This window comes from Pyrgilauda ruficollis, unplaced genomic scaffold (genome assembly GCF_017590135.1).
Source record: "Pyrgilauda ruficollis isolate IOZ18807 unplaced genomic scaffold, ASM1759013v1 scaffold21, whole genome shotgun sequence".
NCBI lineage: Eukaryota > Metazoa > Chordata > Aves > Passeriformes > Passeridae > Pyrgilauda > Pyrgilauda ruficollis.
The window spans coordinates 2,935,292-2,956,242 of NW_024520318.1; positions in this window are offsets into that span (position 1 = coordinate 2,935,292).

The following is a 20,951-nucleotide window of genomic DNA, read 5'->3' on the forward strand; positions in this document are numbered from 1 at the left end:
GACCCTTCCTAGTCATAAATTTTGCATTATTAACTCTAAAATTCTAAATGTCTTAGAACACTGAGCAGCACAACAGCACCTTGAAAAGGGATGTGAAACTATCAATCCACAAACAGTGGAATGTCACAAATATTAAAATAAAAACTGAATACACAAAATCTGCTGTAAATCTGGGGCAAAAAAACCCACAGAATCTGAAACAATTTTGATATTCCCCTTTCAAGAATCTGAATTGATGGAAACAAGGTCGGAAAAATGATGGAATTGAAGTCAAACTTCAGTTTTAGAGGCTCAATATGTTGCAATTTCTTCTGAAGTTTTCAAGACAAGAACTTCAATTTTTTTTAACTAAAAACAATCTCATCTGTCAACTGCACAAAATATTTTTTCAAGATGGTTGGCTGGAGAAACAAATCAGAATAAAGTGGCTGTCATCAGTAAATCAGCTTTGACAGAGCAGTACATATCCCCAATTTTCATGGGAAATACCTGTTAAATTCCCTTCTCTCAGGAACTGTTTTTCTCAAGGAAGAAAAGTGGCCAAGGTAAGAGAAGTAACTGATGTATTATCCATGATTATCTCTCATTATTTTCATCCTTGCTTAACATGCCTCTCCTTACTGCTGTTCAGAGTGATTCAAACCACACACAAATCATCTCTGCCTTCCCCCAGACACCCATCCTGATAAAAACAGGATTTTGCAGCACAGAATATCAGGCAGAAAAATCTCAATAACCATCAACCACTTGAAGCATGGTAGCTCTGCAAATAAGATGTTTAACAGCAAGGTTTCTGCTGTTTTGCACAACCCTGAAATAAATGTAAAATATATTTATTGATTTTGTAGTTGACGAGCCGAAGTTGCTGTTCCAACAGAAGAAGCTCAAAGAAAAATATATTAACAAAGGAAAATACAGCAGATATTTATGTTTACTTACATTTCTGAAAGTCAGCACTACAGACATGGGATTCTGCTGGTTGACTTTTAATTGCACCTCATTAAAAATGTTACCAGATGTAAATATCCCTGAGAATGAAGTTCTTTAACACACATGGCAGCACAGCTCTGCTGTGGTCTGGGGACAAGGCAAAAGTCAACAGTTCTATAGAGAAAGACTCCAGCACAGCTAAAACCTCAAGTCTAAAACCCAAAAAGAACCAGACATTTCACCAGTTCAGACTCTATCAACTTACAGAGCATATTTTAAAATTTTTCTTAAAAAGATCTACAAGTTGTTCTGCTTTTATCTGTAAATCTCACCATGCCACTTCAGAAAACTTCAATAAATAGGAAAAAAAAAAGTTTTAACATCTCCAAATGAGATATGAACTTTCATATTGAACTTTTATGAAAGCAAATATGAACTTTCTCTTTAGAGGTGTCTTATATTAGATGAAGGAAAAGAAAAGCAGCTCAACAGCTCCCAAACAACACCAAACCCACACTGATGGCCCTGGATGCTCCACTGGGAAAAAACTGGGAAAGGATTTCATGCTCCTGCAGCACCATGATTCCACCAGACGCCAACATCATGTACTCACCTTGCACAAAGCAATCACAATTTAAAAAAATAGATAAATCAAAGAAAAAAACCTGTTCCTCACTGAAATATTGGTCAACCCACCAGAACCTAGCTTTTAAAAGGTGAAAGGATAGAGTTGTCTCATTGGCATTCTTCAAAACCAAATTATAACCACGGATTTTCTATTTTGATGGGGTGTGTTCAACATAGACAACTTCATTATCTTTACTACCTGTGCTAAACTTTTTTCAATCCCCAAAGATTAAAATCAGGCATCAGCAGAAGAGCATTTGCTCTTTACCCCATCACTGAGGTCCCTGATCTCAGGCACTCAGTCCCAAAGGAAGCTGTAGGAACAGGGACAAAAATTTACCTTTAGGTTACCTCCAACACCAATCCAAGTGTCACATATCAATATTTCCTACAGCCATTCCTTACTGTTTTGGAATTCTGATCTACAGGAGAACTGTCTGGGGCCAGCTTCAGCATTCAGGTGTAAATTGGGGTTTTTTGTGGTCTGATTTTGCCCTCTGCTTTTGAGGCTCTGGCAAAGGCAGTGAATAATCCACTCATTAATGACAAAATTCAGGTTCCAGCTCAGTGCAGCCCAAGCACTGGCTGTGCTCAGCTTGCTTTGAGGTCCAGCAGTCCTGCAAAACATTCAAACTCTCCATCTCAGAGAATAACAAAACCACCAGCAAGCTGAATGGTTTTCCTTAAAAGAAACTTGAATAAAAAGATTTTGTTCTGAATGGAGGCACTGCTCTCCTATGGACTTGTTTTCATGCCTTTTTTTCCTATTTAAAGAGAATTCACAATGCTCCCATTTTCTATTTCTTCCTGCAAAACAGATTCCCTGAAACTGAGCAACTGAAATAAAAATTAATTAAAAGTTGGACTAAAGTGAGATTATCAAGGTTTATAAATTCCTTCCTTTGGGATAGAGGCTTCTGTTCAAAAATATTTAAAGAAAAAGACCCTATAACTGCACAGCTTTTGTATTAAGCTACTTATCAAAAGCTTTTCAGAGAGGAAAATGATAATGTTAAATGAAACTCGTGGGTACAGTTTATTCATTTTATGGAAAATTTAGAATAAAGAGCAGCAGCTGGATCACATGGAAGGGACTTTGTGCTCTCTGTGACATCATTCAGAAATTCACCAAATGGAATGAGTTGAATGATTTTGGGGGAAAAGAGCAAGGTCTTGTATGTTGGAGTTGTTTATCCTCATTTTTCTCATTTGTACTCTCGGAGGCATCACCCATGAACAGGCTGCAGGATAAAAGCACCAGCTGGGATCACCAAGTGGAGCACAGGCCATGGGATTTCCCTGAACTAATTTTAAACTCCTCAGAAACTGAATTTGCCTGAATTTATTTTCACAGACTTTGACGTATGCAAACAGCAATTTATTGACTGAGAAATACTAATTATTGTAAGTAACAGAAAGGGAAAAACTGCTGCAAGGTGCTTTGTTGGTGCATAAAGATTCCAACCAAAGCCCAGGTGGGGTTTGGGTATAAATCTCCATAGAATGGCACAGCACACATCACATTTTTATCTCTGCCAGAGGTGGGACAGAGGAGGAAAGCTCTGAAAAACACAGTCTGACTGTGAAGATTTCAAACTAAAAGAAATGGCAGCAAGATTTTATTATAACTCCCAACAAAGCTGGTGGATGAGAGCCCTGCAAGGCACGAGGAGCTCATCCCAGAGCCACGCATCAAAGCCGGGTGTCAGGATTTGCCAAGGAGGGAGAGCAGCTGGAATTGCTGAGTGGAAGTGTTCTCAGACTCTCTCTGAAAGCGTCCTCAGACACCCCAGCTCCCTGACTGCTGCGAGAATCAGGCTCCTGCTATTTTATCTTTGCACTTTGGAAGTCGGAGCTCAGCTGAAAAAGGCAACGGGATGTGAGATGCTGCAACCCGTTGGCAATCAGGTGTCTGGAGCTGTGGCAGTCAGCACAGTGCAAGACAGGAACTGGAGCTGGAGTCAAGGCAAGTGCCAGGAATTCCTGAGCTGAGAAAAGTTCCTGTCACTGTAACTGAAAGCAAAATGGGTCATAGATAGACCAGGAAAGCCAGAAACTGAGTGCTGTGAGGTGACAGGGGGAAGGCAGCCTTCTAAAATTTGGTGTGAACAAGAGCATTGCACCTCCTCATCTCCTAAAATGTTTAATTCCTGGCCCTTCTCCAAAGCCACGACAAAGGTCACTGAGCAGACACAGCACTGAGATCAACAACAGAACTTAATTCCTTGTCTTGTCCTGAGCCCACTGAATAAAAGGTCCATGACATCCTTCCACATCATTGGCAAGGTTCTGGCTGAATCTTGTGGGAGCAAAACCAACCCTAGAAAGAACTCAAAGCTCTGTGGCCCCTTTATTTTATCACCTGCCCTACACCTGCTGGGAGTGAGCAGCAGCCAGTGCCTGCCTCAGGAGTAGTTTGCCAAAGCTTCTTTGACAAATCCCAAAGATAACAGTCCCCTCTCTCAGATCCACACAGTCAACAGTTTAGAAGGAAAAATTTAGTCCCTGCATTGGCGCCTAAATACCTCAAGAGTCTGCTCTTGAGGGAAATAGGCTCATTTCCCTGAACCATGTATGATCCTCTTAGTTTTCCAGGCTCTACTGAAATATTCTCAACACTGAACCACTAGTGAAAGCCAAATGCCAAAAAGGGATCTGTGTTATTTCCTGGGGGGAAAAAAACCAAAAACCTGCATGTCTGAAAAGCAGGAAACAGCCACAGGACTTAAGCACTCAACCAGTGCACCTTGCCCAAGATATCCCCTCTTTGGGAGCTCCCTCAGTACGTGGGCACTGCAGAGAATTCTCTGAAAATGGGCATGACCCTGTCCTGTGTCCCTGTCCCATCACATTAATCAGTTTGGGTCTGGATGTGGTTAAGCCAGTCCTCTCCTTCCTTCTCTTCCCAGTTCTTTATCTCATCTCTGTATTCCAGCCCAGTCTGGTTCCGATCTCCTTGTTGAGCTCTGTCCCTCACACCCAGCTCCAATTCCCATCTCATGCCTTGATCTACTCTCATCTCCATTAGCAAAATTTCGATAGAATTGCAAGAGGTTTATCTTTACTAAATTTGTTTTGCTGTGACCATAATGATTCATTCTGTCCCTAATCCCATTCTGAAAACAGTCCCTCTTTATATTCCCCTAGATTTAACCTGGAGAACACTCCTTTACGAGCAACTTATTAAAAAAGGAAACACCAGAAACAAACAATTCAGGGCAACACTTTTAAACTTAGATTTAAAGACACCAAACATCCATGGACATAAATATTTCCTGTTTATCAAGTAGGAAATTCTTCAATTACTTTTATCTTTCTTCGCATTTTGACTTAAGTGAAACCCAGACACCTACACCACATACAAATATATATAGATATAATTTTATTTTTTTTCTAATGTGACACAGAATGTACATTACTAACTGCTTGACTCTATAATCTTCCAGCCCCTGCAAAGCACCCTCATTATTCCAGACTGAGGTCTCCAGGCACTATTCCTACACCTAACCACCAGAATTTAGTTTGGCTCTCCAAATGCAGAACCCAATTGTTCAGTGTCTCCTTTCTGAGTAATGCAGATCAAATGAAGGCAATCTGAGCTGGAAGGCTGTCACACCAAGTGAAATCTGAATAAACTGGCAAAGTCTAAAAATGAACTGGCACCTCAGATATTCAGCCTCAGAATATCTCACATTATGTAACACGTCACTGGAGCAGACTCAGATCCGAGCTCCACGCCAACCTTTGACCTCAGAGTGCATTTTCAGGGCTCTGGAGCTGAATTTTGCATTGATCCTTTGCTTCCCAATCTCATCCCACACCCTGCTCCCCCTCCTCAAGTCAGTAACATTCACAGTTCAATTTTGCCTTTATCATCTCTGACCTCCTTTGCCAGAAAACCATTTTTTTATCTTTATGTTAAGACATGGGCAGTAATCTCTCTCACTGCCAGGTAACTTTAATGTGGATTGAACTGGATTCACTCCAGAAGAAAAAAAAAATATTTAAGGAATAAGAGCCAATATTCAGATGGAGGAAAAAAGCTTACAAACCTTTTTATATTTTAACAGGCACAGATGTCTCTCTTTCTTGTGTAGGTACAGAAATGATTAGAATTGGTCAAGAACTTCACAGGAAAGTTTTAAGAAACACGAATTTTAAAACAAAACATTCAGAAACTTGTGTAATGTAAGTGCCCTAAGCCAAAGCTATTTCCCCCCTTTCACACACTACCTGATATTAATGATTTTCTTTCTTAATCTGCTTCCAGTGGGGTCTCAGCAGATCCACCTGTAAATACAGAGGGGTTTGGGAAACAACTGAAGTATCTATTTTGAGCATGGCCACTTAACAGATCAGAGAGCTGCACAAAAAGACATCCAGCTGGTTAAAAAGGAACAAAAGCATCCCATTCTCAAGTAAAACCATTGCTCTGGTACATCCTCTGACCACTAAGAAAATTTTCCCACCATCTAAAATGTCTCTGGTGCAGTTAGAGTTCAGTGCCTCTCACCCAATCTCCCCTGAAAGGAAACCCAGAAGATTCTGCAACAACCACTGACATATCTGAGGGCCATTGACACATTTTCCCTCTGCAGAACAATTATATTTGTGCAATATGTAATATAAAGTTCTGGTATAATCAGTTATTGGCTCATAGAGCAAGATGCATATCCCTCCTCGAATTTCCCCCACAATTTTTGTTAATACACAGGCTGAACCTCTCTGATGAGCAGATGAAACCTCTTTGCCCTTCTTGGGGCTCTTGACTTTAGGTCCTGCCCATGCCGTCAGTGCAGGAGGAAGCTGCATCCTCCCCAGCCCATGATGGGAAAAAAAGCCTTTCCCCCAAAGCCTCTCCATTAATTCCATGAAGTTCTGAGTTATGACTCACCCAGGCCCTACCAGCAATTTCAGAAAACACATCACAGGGTATCATTTTTTTATTCCCTGAAGTACATCACTATTTTAATCTGGAGTTGTAATTGACTCCACTTTTAAAGGAGGTGATAAAACGCTCAGGGAGTTGTTGTGCTACCTCCAGATAAGCAACCCTGGCAATATATAAGGGAGATAGCCCAGCCAATGGCTGGGGGAATGATTACAAACACATTGGAATGATCCTTTGCCACATTGATCTGTGCTTTTATTTTATGCTATCTATTAATCTCTGGGCTGCATGTTTTGAAGCATCTCAGAGGGACTGGTACCCCTGGCCATGGCTGTTCCCCCTTCCTGCAGAGTCCCTGCCAGCAGGGCAGCACGGGACACACCTGGTGGTGTGAACACGATGGGCAGGACTTGATCCTGACCCAGCCAGGGCTGCAAAGGGAGGGTTATCAGGGCTGGTATTGTTTTCTGCTGGGTGAGATAAGGCAGCACAGCTCCCGTCCCTTTTCAGCAAACACCAGTCCTGTTTGGTGACAGCAAAGATAAAAATCCTCTCAAGATAGGGACTCCTTGAAGGGCTTGAAGGGATTCAAGTCCTTCCAGGGCTTGAAGTTTCAGTGAAGGTCAAAAGCAGCAAGGCCTCAGGCAGCTCCTGCCACTGGAATTCAGAGGAGCCTTCACAGCCACCTGGAATCAGAGAGTTTTTGGAACAGCAGGCAAAGGCACTTGGGGTGGGACATGAGAGACAAACAGAGAAATGAAGCAAACGTTCCCTAATCCTACCCAATCCATAATTGTGTCAGCTCCTGGAATGGGATGTCTCTGCTTGCTTCAGCACCTGCTGGACTAGAAACCTGCCCTTTGCATCACAGCCATGCAGCAGAACTTAACCTTTATGTTCATCTTTTCCACGGATCATTTGGAAAGGACTCAAAAATTAGCCATCATTTCAGTGCCTCACAGAGAACTCACCTCCTTCATCATTTGTCTTCTTTGTGAGGCAAAGATTAATTCCTTCAGGGAGAAAAACAACATGCCCCAGGAAGGTGTGATCTGATTGCAGGAATATTTCCTCCTGAACGCCACCAATATCCAGAATTTCTGTTTATATGCATTAAATCACTTCCATGGCTGGACATGCTTCAGCTCCTCACTGGGGAGTGTAAGCTGAGAATGTACAGATGAAAACGAAAATTATTCCTGTTTATGCTTCCATGCTTTTATGGTCATCCACTCACCTCAATACCTGAGAGCTTCACCAAAGGCTCTGTTCTCTCACCTCTCACTCAATGGATGAATGGAGCTTTATCTACAAAGAACTCAATCACAAAAAGTTAGAGGTTTGTTGTGTTCCATATCTCTTTTTCTACAAAGCCAGTCTCTATTGAAGGCCCCAAAGCCTGGCAAAGCAGTTCTAGCAAATCTGAGGAGCAGAGAATTCTCTTGCATAAATAGCAAACAGCACAAGACATTGCTACAATCACGGCAAAAATCACTTGGACTTCTTATCACATCTCACATCAAAGTTATCAATTACAGGCCAGAGATTTCCAGCAAATGAGCCTTAATTAACACTGCTGCCTCAAATTTCCTTATTCCTGAACATTCCCAGCTGCTATGGGAAATTAATTATGGCTTAAATCTTGTGGTTCTTTCTTTAGTACTTGTTGCATGGCAACATTCATTTTTATGTATGAGCTTCTCCCTCCAAATGACTTTATAATAGTCTCACCCAAAAGATGAGCTGTTAAACTCTTAAGCAGAGATATTTACCCACCTTGGTTTGGATTTTTTGGGGTTTTTCACTAGTAGGACATGAATTATTCACTGATAAGAGGGGCTGTAATGTTCTGGTTGGTTCCAGGCATCAGTAAAATCAGTCAGAGAATTTAACTGGTTTATTTTAACAATCAGTTCCACAAGTGAGGAAAGATTATTGGTTAAGGATACTTATTACATTTAAATTTTTGATTAAGAAGCTGTTTCCAGAGAGAAATTGCAGATGTGAACTATCCCATAGAGGTGACTTTTCCTTCCTGAATTATTGGTTAAACTCCCCATGGGATGGAGCAGCCTGACCAAATCCATGCCATGCCACAAGCAATACTGATCAATATTTTTGCTGATTACAGTCAGAACTTCCAATGCATAATAAAATAAACCCCAGAAGAAAAGCAGCACCTCTCCAGAAAAAAATTGTGTCTCATTTTGAATGAGCTGCAAATAACTTAGTTCCTATTATACCATAAACAGCTACTAGGAGGAACAATCAGCACCTTATTTTACAACATCAATTCATAACCCACGAAGATGGGGATTTCTGATTTTAAAAAAAGAAATTCTGAGCTTCAAAAGAAAAAAAAAAAAGTATTTCATAAGATACAAATTGAAATAAAATGGAAAGAATATTGAAAATCCACAAAGTTCAGATGAAAGGAAACTTTCCCAGCAGAGCATGTACAAGCCTGGAGTTTTAACTATGGCTCTGCAGCAAAAATGCCAAGGAATAACATCAAGGTGACAGCACAGTTTCCTTAAAGTTTTGTTCTCTTGTCACAACCTCCTGTGAAATGCCAGTATTTTCTGACCTCACCTGAGATGACTATGGACATGATTTAATGCCATTTACTGCCAAAAAAGATCACGGCAACATTTAAGAATGTGGATTTAAAGTCTACAAGGATAATTACTAAAGTGAGGATGAACTAAGTTAACTGAGGAGTTAAAATGAGAAACAAAAAAAATTAAGAATTTTTTATCAGTTATTAAATAAAAGCAATAACTCTTATGAAAAGTTATTGCTTTTATTTAATTTTAAATAAAAGAATAATAATTTTAATAATAAAATTTTATTATTACTCTACTCAAAATCTACGACCTAATTATATAAATAGGTTTAAAAAATTATACTGAACTGATTTTATGCCTTGAGATTCCATAATTCAGACATGGCCAAGGATTAGATCTTAGATTTTCCATTCTTTGTTCTCTCATCACTAGAATTTATTAGGAGGCACAGAATCTTCTCCATGTGCATTAAAGGCTTGAGCAGCTCCTATCTTTAGGCTTTGAAGCTGTACCAAAGCTTCCCTAACAAAGGCCTAAATATATTTTATCCTTCAACAGAACATCGTGTTCCTCTGTCTGGGAACCTCTGACCACCGACACCAGAAATGTGATTTGAGTCATAAAAAAATGTAATATTTCAAGGTAAAACAGATTCCATAAATCAAGGGAGAAATTCAGGATGATGGAGATCACAGGATCTTCACATCCGATTTTTGACAACATTTCAGGTTCTCCCAGACTCTCCTGATGGAAGGGGAATCCTCCTGCAGCTGCATCCATTAGTTCTCCACTGAGAAACACCTACTGGAAAAAATCTCAGAGAAGATGAGGCCAATCTCTCATGAAAGCTCCAAAAAAACCCCCCAATTTTCCTCAAAGAAAATGCTGAATTAACAATCTTATTCTATCATCCTCTCATGACCAAGTCTTTTTTTAAAGTATCTAAATTATTTTTGCCTATGTCAAAACAACAGGAGTTTTTACTTTGCCTAATCACTATTCCCTTAATATTTGAGTTTGCACTGACAAAACTGCTGGATCCAGAGAGAGGAACAACCAGTTTTTCTCTCTCCTGAAGACATTTTTATTCAGAAAGATAAACTGCACTCCAAACTGCCACTGCAGCTCTGCAATCTGTCAGCACATGTGAGGACCAACAAACCTGTTCCCAAAAGGAGACAGGCTCAAAATGGAAAACTCACACCTCAGTGGCTATTTTTAATTTAACTCTTTCATGAGGCTTTAAATCAAACCTCATTTCAGTGAGATTTGAAGACGTTCAGGAAAAAGTTGTTCCAATTTTGGAAAATTCCAAATTCTCATTAGCTTTTCACAGGATTTCAGTATTATGAAACTGTCACCAGCCTTGTGGAGGAAACAGTCACACACACACTTTTATCTAATGTGACCTTTTTTTCTCTCACAGAGACTTTAAATGTCCCTGAGTCTGCTCCCTGCCAGTCCCCTGGCACTGAGTTTGTCCTATTAGCCAGAAATACAGCTACACTCATGCAAACAAGTTTTCCTTCTGCCGTCCCTGCTAGTCTCCAATAATATATTCAGAGTAAAGCAGGAGGAATTATGTGCAGAGAATAAACAAGATCAAACTCCAACGTATCCATATTCAAGCATTCAAAATGAGTGTGAAAGAAACCTCCTAGTGAGAATGATTTTTTTTTTCTCATTTGAACCAACTGCCCAACTTCAGTAACATCCCCCCATTTCCAAAGGGACATGGAAAGAAGTCCTGAAGAGCTGAGCTTAGATTCAAGCTAAGCTTGGATGTTGTGCTGTCTTGGTTTGAAAAGCCAGGTGTCTGCCAAGGAAGGCAGGAGCCTCCCCTGAGAAGGAAAATGTAAACCCCCTCCCTCTGAATTATTATAATTTTGAAATTAAGGGGCTCTCAGGCAAAGATGTGGGAGTAGGAATAACAGTTTTTTACTAGGAAAATTTAATGAGAACTGCCCAGCTCTGACAGATGGGAAATTGAATTCACACATCTTACAACCCAGGACACATGTTCAGCCACCACTGGATGAGCGCAGCTGGACAATGGAGAGCCAACCCTCCCCCCTTAGGATAACCAGAGCTATCTGTTCTGCATGACGTTTATGGGACACAGGGTTTAAAGCCCCACAGAGGTGAGGGATCTGTGTTACCTGTGGCTGACAGCTCGCCCAGGACAGCCTTGTGCCGCTGAAATCCGCGGGACAGCTTGGCACACGGCAAGGCAATTATTTCCGTTAGCACAGGCACTGCCAGGAAGGCATTAATCTGGAGATGATTAGAACCTGCTGTTTCCTTTGTGAATGATTTATCTATTGACTGTAGGAGTCATTTATTGATAATTTACAAATGGAGAACACGGCGCGGCTCTGCCGGCTGTTGGCAGCCGCTCCCTGAGCTGTCCCCAGCAATGCGCTCCAGCCGCGTCTCTCTGTCAACCCTCGTGCTCCAGAGTCAAGTGGGAGGTGTCCCTGTCCATGGCAGGCTTGGAATGAGAGCAGCTTTTGATGCCTTAAGATTTAGCTTTCATGTTTTCCAGATTCTGTACTGCTTTAGTGTGTGACTCTGAACTCCACACACAGTGCCAGCAGCTCTCCTCTCAGCTCAGGCACACAGAACAATCCTCTTCCAGCCCCAGAACCAAGGACACCGCTGCAGCTTCAGCCCAACAGTGCAAACAGCAGGGAATGGAGGGGAGCAACCTGGGAGGGTGGGACTGCAGGACCTGGGGCTGGAATTGGACAGGGAACCCAACGCGGAAATGGGCCAAAACTTATAAAAGTGTGAGAACTCATGACTTGGGGTCCAGCTTGGGTCAGTCTTGGACAAAGCCATGGCCAGGCTCTTGTGCTGCCCAAGGTGCATCCTTTGAAAGCCTTTTAATAAATCCCTACTTTTTTCTTTAACTCTGTTCCAGGCAGCCTCTCCAGGGTTCACTTTGAGTCCCTCCACACCCAAAGCATTCCATGACTCTGAACCACACCCTGGGCTTGGAGCCTCTTCACCTCACACCCAAGATCTCCACTTGCCCAAATCTCACAATCCAAAGTCAATAAAAACCTTCAAGGGAGCAGCACAGAGATAGAAAACCCACAGCAAAATGGGAGAATTCCTTTGCTGTACTCACTAAACGCCTGTGTTAATTTATCTTCCTTTTTATCTTCCTCTCACATGTTTATGTGGCACAAACAGCTCCTGGAAGAGGTAGAAAATTTAGGAGAAGAGAGCCTCTTACCTCAATCAAAGAAATCTATTCCATGACAAAGGACAAAAGATGAAAGATATTTGTATTAGCAATAAAAGAACACCAGTGCTAAGATTTTTTTTTTTTAACTGTGAAGGACAAAACAGAAATCATATAAAAGACAAAAATAAACAGAATTAATAGGAACTCAAAGCAAGGACAAGCTGCAGGTCCCTGATGGTGTAACAAATTACAAAGCAGGTAGAAACTAATGTCAAGAACTATTTATTCATCTCTATAATGGAAACAACTTCAGGCAAGGACAATAATCACAAAGCAGGAAAGTGTTCATTAATTAAATGGAAACAAATCAGAATTGCTCAGGCACAGCTTGCCAAGGATCCTTTTGGCAGGCAGAGATATGCAATGTTCCTCCTTGTGCTCAGAACCTTTTGCATGACAAGAGGTTGAAGGAAGTTTATCAAGGCTCCTGCCTGCACAGGTAGCAACATTTGGTTTGCTGCTTTGCAAACCCATCAAAAATGGAAATCTTCATGACCAATACATATGAAGGGCTTAAAAAATCTCAACAGTGAATCACAGGCCATGTAAAACAGATCCTTCACCAGATATTTGGGAACCTCACCACCTCGGTACCAGCACCATGGGTAGCACTTAAATACTCTTAAAAAAACTAAATTTCCTTCTAAAATTGTTACATTTCATATTCTTCCTAACTGCGAAGAGAGATACAAACCAGATCTTCCTTTTACTAGAACAGGCATAATTTTATTACAATTTCTGATATTTTTATATAACACTTTTATTATTATTACTCACAAGGCTTTTCTCCTTTGGTCTGTCCATGCAGACATGTCCTGATCTGCTCTCAGAGCCAGTCCTTCAGAGACCTGGAGACACACAATCCTATTTTTGGAGCAAAGATAATAAATATTCGGTAAAAAAAGAGGAATTTCTGGAGATAAGCAGTGTCCCAGCTGGGGGCTTGGGCCGTGAGTTTGAATCCCACTGCTTGAAGCCTACAATGTTTGGGGATTTTTAGATCTGACCCTTGGTGGGCGTTTTCATCAGCAGAGCTTCAAGGGGCTCAATCAGCTGAAGCTCCTGAAACACCGAGGACAATTTGCATACAGAGGGACAATTTATTTGCAGGGTTTCAGCGTGTCACAAATTAGGAGGGCTGAGTTATGAACTCCTGAAGGCCCCGATGTACAGAGGAAACCGCAGTGAATCCCTAATGACAGCCCCATAAAGATGATGTGATAAATACAACATTAAAAACACAATAGAGGCATGAATCTGCTATAATTGAAGGAGCTGCCATCAAACACAACAGGGCTGCATTTTTTGTTGCTTTTTTTTTTTTTCACTACTGCATCAACACAGAATGGTTTGGGTTGGAGGGACCTTCCTTCCTTTCCATCCTTTTCTCTTTGCAAATATATAAAGCAGAAAAACCCAATCTGAGGAAACCACATCAGCTATTCCACACACCAAAATCTCTAAAAAAAAAAAAATAAACCACTCTCCACATTAAATACAACTTCCCTTTTTACACCACCTCTTTCCAAGTGGAAGCCTCTCTGTTTTGTCGTTACACCCTGAGCTTCACACTGCTCAATGTTGACTCCACAACCAAAAGGAAAAAAAAAAAAAAAAGGGAACGTTAAGATTTCCATAATTCTCCTCTGTATTCTGTGAAGTCGCTGTAGGAGTCTTATAGGGAGGGAAAAAGTAATTTCTGAAAAGTGAAATGAATGCAATATTCATGGGGTGATCCGACAGACCATGTTTGAAGAAGCATAAAATTATCTGCCTATGAAGGTCAATTAGTTTTGACATTAATTTTGGTAGCAGAAGTTAAGCCATTTTTTTCCCGACATCAGTGATAATATATATAGCAAATTCTAGAAAAAAAATACAGAAACATTTGCAAATTGCAAAACATTTTCATTATTATTTCAATTTACAAGAGAACTGGAACATCACTAAATACTTTGATATCATTTCAACTTCAGGCAATGAGCATTGCTGGCACATTCCTGGTGGGGATGGGGCCTGGTGATTTTGCAGGAGTCAAACCAAGGGCCATTTAGGAAAAGTGCTTAAGAAACTGATGGAAGTTAGAAGTTATTTGGAACCGAGCACTGAAAACCATAATGAAATCTTATTTCAAATTAATTACACTTTTTAATCGAAACAGTGGAGATGGTGCCAATCTAAACACAACGAATTACAACAAAATCTGATGTAAAATAGAAGTAGTTTAAAGACTTCCATGGAAGGGAAATAATTTATCATTCTGCACGAGAAATTTCATTTTCTGCTTTAAAAAACATGACTTGCCAAATGAATCCAGCAATAACTGGAAACAGACCAACTTCCACAAATGAATGTTTTATATTTTCAAGTATACTTCAGTTAATTACAAAATTAATTGGCCTTGAAAATACTGGAGAGTCTATATTTCATCACCCCCACCCCGGGCATGTGGGGGGACACTTTTAACCAAATCCAGTTCTCTGGTCTGAAAAAAATCTGCAGAAAATGCCATGAGTTTTAGGGCGATTTTGTGTGTTTTTTTTTTTTTTTTTTTTTTATTGAGGGCTTTTTTTATTTGTGATGGTGTTTTTTTTAGGAAAAAAATAACTATAATCTTTGTAAGAACCCAGAACTGCAGTTGAAGGCTTTAGAAGAGCCAGTTCTCCCCAGAAAAGATGGGGACACACATGACAACAACACTGCCAGCACACAGTTCCTCACTCTTCGCTTTTAGGATCTTTTCCCCATAAATTTTTATCAATTCCTGACTGAAATTCCCAAAAGGAGAACACTGCAGTCCAAATTTGAGCATTGCTGCTGATGTTTTCCTAAAGAGTTTCCACTGGAAAAGGGCATCCCTGGCAATCAGTCAGCACAGGGAGATTTTTTGGACTTTATCCCAATGCTGCTCTGCCCAAAGCTCCATTTCCATCCCCATTTCCCCTGACAGGACGCAGGATCCTCCTCCAGTTCTGGAAAATAAATCTGCTCCATCCATTCCTAAAACACAGAATGCTGGGAGGTAAGGAAATGCAGGAATGGCTTGGAGAAATTTATTAATAACTTTTACAAAAGAATAATTAGTGGGATTCTTTCCAGAACCAGAAATAAATATAAGGAATAATTTACCATTGCTCAATTTGCCATAACCAGCTGAGGCAGCCTGCCTTGTCAGATGGTGTTTCTGATCAACAATTCCCATTATTCCTTCAAATTTAAAAATTAAATTGCCAAAACTAAAATGTTCTGATGCCTATATTAATATTGATATCTCTTTCCTCATGTCTTGTCAAGTCTAATCTCAATTTTTTTTTTCCCTAAAAAGAAGTCGCCATTGCCAAAAAATTAAAGTTTAAAGCAGCTATGTCCTAAAAACAGCCAAAACCAAACCATTTGGTCACTACACCTGCCAAGGTGGTCAGATGGGAAGGATTTTCCCAGCCCAGTGTCACAGCATCCATCCCACTCCCTCCCCAGCATTTCTGTATGGAATATCAGGACTCTCACCTGTATTGTCACTCAGCTGTCCCACGGTGCCACCCAGGCTGTATTCCTGTTAAAGGAGGAGAAGGAAAAGGTCTGTAAGAGCTTTCTATTGTATCCATCACCCCAACAAGGCCCTCACTCAAATAACACCTGGTTTATGACCAGACAACTGAACTGCACCCTCAGGAACTTTTAAGCTAAAGAACTATATGAACTATATTTTTTCTTTGCGTCAAGACACAAAGAAAAAATAGAAATACACATTTCTACCCCTCTGCAAATTAGTAATTAGGCCCAGCCCATTTTGAGCAGAAACATGCCAGCTTCCAGAATTTTATTTTTACAGATCCACAGCTACTTTCAGCTTTGGGGAAATTCAAACATCTGCTTATCCTGGCCGAGGCACTCAGCATCCTGCTGCCAAGCAAGTGCTCCAGTCAGTGCCCCGTGGTTTCTCCCTCTCCATCCTTCTGCTGGCTGCAGGCAAGCAGAGCTCCAGGTTCCCTTTCCTGCCTCTGTGCAAGCACCGGGCTCGATGGATTCTGCTGCTATTATTAGGCTGCCCTGGTTCCCCCTGAAAGTCCTCCCACAGCTCCCAGCAGGATGCCAGGAGCTGGCAAGCTCGGAGAGCCTGAAGGCTGTGCATCTGTTACGAGACTGACAGGTAGCACAGCAAGTTAAAAAGCCCATAAATTTGCAGCAGGAGGCTCAGCCTAGACGAAAAAAAAATATTAAAAAAAAATCCCTGTTTTGGTTTGTTTTCCCAAGCACCAGGCCATGCTCTGCCACTGCCTCCAGGGCAGCCTGCACAAGGCATCAAGGGAGCCCTTCCCATTCCCTGGGTTGTGGATCCTCCTGTGCCCTGTGTCAAGTGCTTGTCCCTTCCCACTGTCCCCTCTAAGCGACGTGGCTGGCACAGAAGGAGCAGGGATGTCACCTTCTGTCAACCAGACATTAATTTTTCTAGGACTGTCTCTCTGCCTGGGGTTCATCCCAGGGTTTTTCCATGGCTTGGATGGGCTGGATCCATGGGATGGGATCCAGGGTGTCCAAACCTGGAGCTGGATCCTGACTCAGGTGCTGAAGTCACCAACAGTGCCCCTGTCAGGAACAGCTGTGGCTGAGCTCAGGGAACACCTCCCACTGCAGCAGGTTGCTCAGAAATTGTATTTTTAGGAAATCATTTTATGGGAGAAACAGTGAAAGATGTTAAATCTTGATAGGACACACCTAACTCAGACTTCAGACTGTGGGACACCAATTATTTGGTGATTTTAACAGTGGGGGATCTGCATGACTTGAAGGAAACCAGGCCAGGAGAGGGACTAGAAACAGCTAATCACCAATTCCCTCTGCTCTAGCATGTCCCTCCCTAATGCCACTGTAAAGTACATTTAAAAACTTGGAAAGATCCAGCTTTTGTGTGTTTTATAGCTGACAACAAACCCACAGCTCAGCCTTGAACAGCCCCATCCACACCAAGTCCTCCCACCCTGCAGGCAGCCAACAGGCTGAGTAATTAGTATTTACTCAATTAGTAATTCTGAGTGAGGAAAATGGGCAGAGAGATCTTCATGCAAAGCAGCAGAAGTCTCGACCCTGCTGCCTGAAAAATTGTGATGAAAATAAAAATGAAATCCTGAACACTCCCAACTCCCTGTCCTCAAAGGTGTATTGTATCAAACTCCAATTCTATTCTGATATTTCTAGTCCAGCAAGGAAAAATGCATTTAGAAGAGTAAATGCTGCCATTCTGAAGGCTTTCAGTTCACAAAAATGACAAAAGTGGGCTAAAAAATACCCACACCTGCTCCATCTTCCAGAAGTTCTCTATCCCACTCACTCACTGTGAATCAACAAATTCAGGATGATGACCTGGGCTGTGAAGGAAAGGAGCAGCCAGGCAAGGATCAAAATCAATATATGGGCACTTCCCCAACACTTTGCTCCTGTTTCCTACCCCACAAATCGATTCCCAGGCTTCAAAGGCAGATGGAGAGTTCTCACCCTCTCATTGACCACTCGTGGAACACAGGGTGAAGAATCTCAAAGGAGGATTTTTGTAGCCTGGTAACTGCTCTTCAACCTGTAAATCATCCTTAGAAAGTGATCAGAGAGATCTCTGAGAGGCCACAGCCAGCAAAACACTTGAGAAGGTCCTGAAAAAAACTCACTCATAAAACAGGGAAATATTCCACTCTGCTGGTGTTGGTTGTGGGCTTTTCCTTGACTCGGCATCCCAAGCTGGAATCCGTGTGCCAAAGGGAAGAGGTGGCTTCAGGCTGGTGCTGCACTGGTGATCAGGGCACAAGGGGACACTGAAATCCAATGAAAAACTGGATTAAAACCTGCAGGGACAATTCCTGTGGCTGCAATTCCATGTAGATTACCACACCACTTCCATTTCCCCCCCCCTAGACTGCCACTTCTCCATCCTGCAGCTCCTCTGAATAAACTCCCCACACCCATGCACAGCAGAGATTTATGCTCCAACTGTTGCACAATTTCAAATAAACTTGATTATGTTTTCAGTAGCCTTGAGCAAGGTTTGGACGTGGCCTCTATTAAAGCTTGAGTTTTCAGTTGGTTTTACTGTTTGGGCTTTTTTCTTTCAGACTAGCTGTAAATTAAAGTATATTAATTGATAAGAAAATGCCTTTTGTGTGTGTGTAATGCTGCTGTGGTTGATTTCAGGTCACTCATTTTTCACACAGCTTTACATTAAATCCATTCCTGTCTGCTATAACAATTATGCATTAATTTTGCTGGTTTTTTTTCTCTGTTCTGTAACAAAAATACCTCGTTCCCCCCTGTCAGAGTGCAGCCAGTGGTTCCTAGGTGTGCACCAGTGACTGCTGACATGGACACGGTGCCTTCTGCTGATCCCCCAGTTAAACACAGGCATTTATTTGCAGTCTGTACCTGCAAACCTCGGCAATGCACTCGTGCCACCTATTGGCAAATAACAGCAGAGTTCCCATTTCTGCTGAGCACACCTCAAGGAAAAATCCCAAATTCGGAGCTCCGGAGCAGCCTGCAAATTTCCTCATCCTCCACAAAAACCAGCAGGGTCCTTAGTGAATCCTCCAGGATTCTGAAAACATTCTCCTCAGTCAAATTCCTCATTTTTAATTTGTCTGTTTGGCAAAAAAAAAAAAAAAAACTCCAAGGGTAGAAGCATAGCTTAAGTGATATTCAGGTTTGTTCATTCATTTCCAAGTATTTCTATTCTCAAAACACTTTAAGAAAATGCAGACTTACAGACATGCTTTGATAAGTCTGGTAAATAGAACAGGACTCTCCAATCAAGAGAGTGTCTCTGAATATTCTCTTGCAAAACAAAATGCAGTGCCCAGGCAGTTTGGGGAGTCCTGCTGTTCAAATGGCAATAAAGAACACGACAGGAAATATTTACTGCTGCCAGCAAGGCAACAGACAGGTTCTCATTACCTAATGACAGAAACTGAGAATTCCTTTTTGCCTGTTGTTGGTTTTTTTTCCTTTTAGTGTATTTTTCCAGTCCAAAAGGCTGAGTTAAGAATGCAGTACATTTACGAGCACGTGTCCTAGGAAAATGTGTGTGGCATCTCAGAGCCCAGGAATACCTAACATATGCATTTCTTTTTTCATTTCTTCTGAAAACTGATGTAAAGCTGGCTTAAAACCCAGTGCTGTGTGTGGCTGGCTTCACTCTGAGTTCTTTTCATCCCTGATAGAAGCATTTCCTTCTGCATAGGATGGTCATCCATTTAATTGCATGGTACAGAGAAAAAAAGCAAAGGAAAACTCAGCTGTGGAGATAAATCTCAATAGAAATGTGATGAGTGCTCCTGCCAAGAATCATTTGCAAAACTTGCTATTCAATGCTAACCATCAGAAGTGGGACATCCACGAGCCCATCTGGGAATCTGGAGATAAGGAGCTGCTATTCAACACACAGAGCAGTTTGTTCCTGGCCAGGAGCAAACCCACCACTTTAAATCCTGGTAACTTGGAGGGGGAAAAAAAGCATTTTTGAGCTGCCACAGCCACAGAGCCTGAGCTGGGGAACTCAGGGTCTTCAGGCCCCACTCACAGCTGGGGTTTGGGCTTTTGGAACTGCTGAGCTGAATACCTGACAAACCAGGAGACCAAAAGAGGGGGGAAATCCAGCCTGAAAACCACATTTAACACTTCTCCAGGATGGGGCTGCAGAAGGGAATTCTAATGCTGAACTTGGGCCAAGAGAACACGAGTGCCAGTGTCTCTTTACATTTCTTTTCTCCAGCTAACAGATGCATTTCTCTGTGGCTCCAATCACACTGCAGACTGTGAAATATTCCAGTTATTCTTTTTTTTTTTCCCCCCCAAGAATTTCCAAAATTCCCTTAGGGCCTTAAGAAAGAGGAAAAGAGAGAAGTCACTCTCTTTCCAAATGAAGATATTTGGAAAAACCTCTTCAGCCTCTGCTGTCAGCTGTGTGGTGGGAGGATGAGTAGACCTGGAGTATCTTACTCCTAACAGAACTTCAAGGCACCCAAAACCCAACACTCGTGAATTCAGCAGAGATTGTGCTGAGATAATGCTCATCCTTGGATAATGCCACTTCTTCGTGTGCAGCAAGGCAAATTGTAACTTAATTGTCCATTATTTCAGCATTATTACTAATCCATTAATAGAGAATTTTCCTTCATCCAGTCAAAATGTAAAAAAAGCCCCAAAAACAGTCAAAGAAAAAAAAGTACTAAGATCAAAGCAGAGCTGCTTCAGTCAATCCTTTCACTCAAGAAAAATGTTGGATCAATAAAGAAAAGCCTAAAATTCTCTGTTTATCTATCAGCATTAATGTGAGGATCTGAGAGAGCTGCACACCCCTGAGCTGCAAATCCTACAAATGTTCAGGCAGCTCATGTTCAGCACATACTGCCCTGGCCTGGGTTCCCATGGCAGCAATTATTCCTGAAGTTCCTCAGAGATGAGGTCCCAACACTTTTCCCTGTTTTTCCCTGCTCCTCCCATCTCCAGAGTCAGCCTCTGGTGGCTGTGCCTGACTTTCTGTGCTTATTGATTTTGTGCCTTGGGACAGGACTCTTGACAACTTTAAATCTTTTACATTCTGCTGCTCTGAACTGAGGGAGCTCTGCTTTGCTTCTCCCAGCCAAGGCCATTCCTGGCCCTGAGGTAACCAGCACAAGTTAGAAGGTTTTTATAAAGTAGC